Source organism: Musa acuminata, unplaced genomic scaffold (assembly GCF_036884655.1).
Source record: "Musa acuminata AAA Group cultivar baxijiao unplaced genomic scaffold, Cavendish_Baxijiao_AAA HiC_scaffold_718, whole genome shotgun sequence".
In the NCBI taxonomy this organism is placed as follows: Eukaryota; Viridiplantae; Streptophyta; class Magnoliopsida; order Zingiberales; family Musaceae; genus Musa; species Musa acuminata.
The window spans coordinates 1-2,500 of NW_027020949.1; the positions used below are offsets into that span (position 1 = coordinate 1).

General features: G+C 30.1%; 1 pseudogene across 1 annotated transcript in view; it reads left to right on the top strand.

Moving 5' to 3' along the window:
• The first annotated feature begins 402 nt into the window (after nucleotides 1–402).
• LOC135663444 (maturase K-like) overlaps nucleotides 403–2,500 on the top strand; it is a 3,401-nt pseudogene continuing 1,303 nt past the window's right edge. The window contains exon 1 of the transcript XR_010508323.1: nucleotides 403–2,500. This exon is cut by the window's right edge and continues 1,303 nt beyond it. The product of XR_010508323.1 is annotated as a maturase K-like (transcript).

Sequence of the window (2,500 nt, forward strand, 5' to 3'; positions counted from 1 at the left end):
TGAGGTTTATAGTTTTTTTGTTCTAGAAAAATAGATTCTGCATTTCATGATTGATCGTCCCGAACAATCTGTTGGAGATGTAAAGTAAATAAGTCTTAAGCAAACATCTTTCTTAGAAATACGTTTCATTCATATGATAGAATATCGAGTTAAAGAAATTGGATCCTTGCTGAGCTTTCTCCGGATAAATACAATACTTATCTATCCATAGAATACTTATCTATCCATAGGTATAAAGTATAGACTATTATATAGTTCCCGTTGTTCCCATCGAGCCAATGACTATTCATGATTACATATTAAATCAATTCCATTGCGGTTTGAAATTAAATTGAATTCTAAATTAGAGGAATGTTATGGTAAAACTTCGTTTGAAACGATGTGGTAGAAAGCAACGTGCGACTTGAAGGACATGATCCGCTGTGGATTTTTACATCCACCATTTTCTATACAAATGAAGATGCTCTTGGCTCGACATAGTTTGTTCTGTTCCATTAGGAATCTAATTTTTCTTAGGTTGATAGTACATGATGGAGCTCGAGCGGAAAGGATTGATTCATTTATCAAGGGGAAGAATCTAGGGTTAGTGCCAATCAATCAATAAGTTAGACCAGCTTTGTAAGTATATCCTTAAAATATAAAATAATCGGAATTGATAAAACTATTTCGATCAAAAAAAAGTGTATCACAGAGGAATCAATTCTTCGTATTCTATTTCTATGGGTATTCTATTTCTATAGAAAGAAATAAAAAAAACAAAAGGTATGTTGCTGCCCTTTTGAAAGGAGTAAGGATCACCGAAGTAATGTCTAAACCCAATGATTTTACAAAGCAAAGATAAAGGATTCCGAAACAAGGAAACACTATTTTCAATTGTCTCAAAAATTGGATCAGAATTAGGAATAAAAATAGATTCGAGATGAGACAAACAAAAGAGGTTAGAGACGGCTCAAGAAATGTCTAAGGATTTCCCTTCGAATTCTGTCAGAATTACCCAACTTGAGTTATGAGTACGAATGAAATTTATTTTTTTTTTTTTTTTTAGGAAGAACAAAATAATAATAATGAATTAGACTATGATTTGAGTCATTATTTTGTGTTTACTATTTGATATTATATACAGAAAGATATACCGAAATAAAAATAATTTTTTCTCGAGCTCGAGCCGTATGAGGAGAAAAACCTCCTATACGTTTCTGGGGGGGGATTGTTTATGTACATCTATCCCAATGAGCCATCTATCGAATCGTTGCAATTGATGTTCGATCCCGAAGAGAAGGAAGAGATTTTCGAAAAGTGGGTTTTTATGATCCGATAAAGAATCAAACTTATTTAAACGTTCCCGCTATTCTATATTTCCTTGAAAAGGGCGCTCAACCTACAGGAACTGTTTATGATATTTTAAGTAAGGCAGAATTTTTTAAAGAAAAAACCTCGAGTTAATTAAAAGAAAAAACAACAAAATTAATAAAAAAGGGGGGAGATGATTAATATAAAATCTATCTTTGTATAATTTTTTACTTACAATTTTTTACCTAAAATTTTCCCTTTTCTTGCTCTATTCATACTTAAATTTACTTTTTTCTTGTTATAGGAATCCACCAACAAACAAGGGATTAATCTTGCTTATTGTACCTCTATTGATTGAGTAAACCCGAGATTTTTTCTTTATCTTTTCCTTATTTTTTTCCATCAAAATTTCTTATTTATGTTGTGCCAACCCAATACAAATCCTTATTTTATTTACTTTATTTGTTATTTGTTTTCTCAACATTGCATTCATATTGACAATGGTGTATCGAACAAATATAATTGATCATAGATAAATTAATTGATCATAGATAAATAAATCTCTTTATCCAGACCCCATATTGGGTTTTAACTTCACTTTTACTCAAATAATGGGTTTTGCATTGTTGGGTTTACTGTCATATAAGACGTATTTTGGAATTTAACTTAACAAAAATAAAAAATTGATAAAAAACTGGTAGGTCTGTCACAATTTTAGCATCTCTTTTAGGAATCTGGTGTTTTTAAATATGATCTGTACATTTTCTATTTATTTTGTATAATCGATCATAAAACATAAAATATTTTTTTATTTATTATTAGTTCAATGTTTTGATGGGGTCGTGCAGTGCAATTTAATGGATTTTTCATTTTTATCGTATCTACATATCCTATTTATTTTATTTTATTCGGGTTGCTAACTCAACGGTAGAGTACTCGGCTTTTAAGTGCGACTATGATCTTTTACACATTTTGATGAAGCAACAAATTCGTCCAGACTATTGGTAGAGTCTATAAGACCACGACTGATCCTCAAGGGTAATGAATGGAAAAAGTAGCATGTCGTAATAAAAAAAATTTCTTATTTTATTAAATATTTTATTAAAAAATTACAAATTCAAATGAAAGTGGAACTTTTAGTTTATCCTTACTGGATCGCTACAAAAATAAAAAATTTTTGGAAGGGAAGGGGACAAAACAAATTCACATT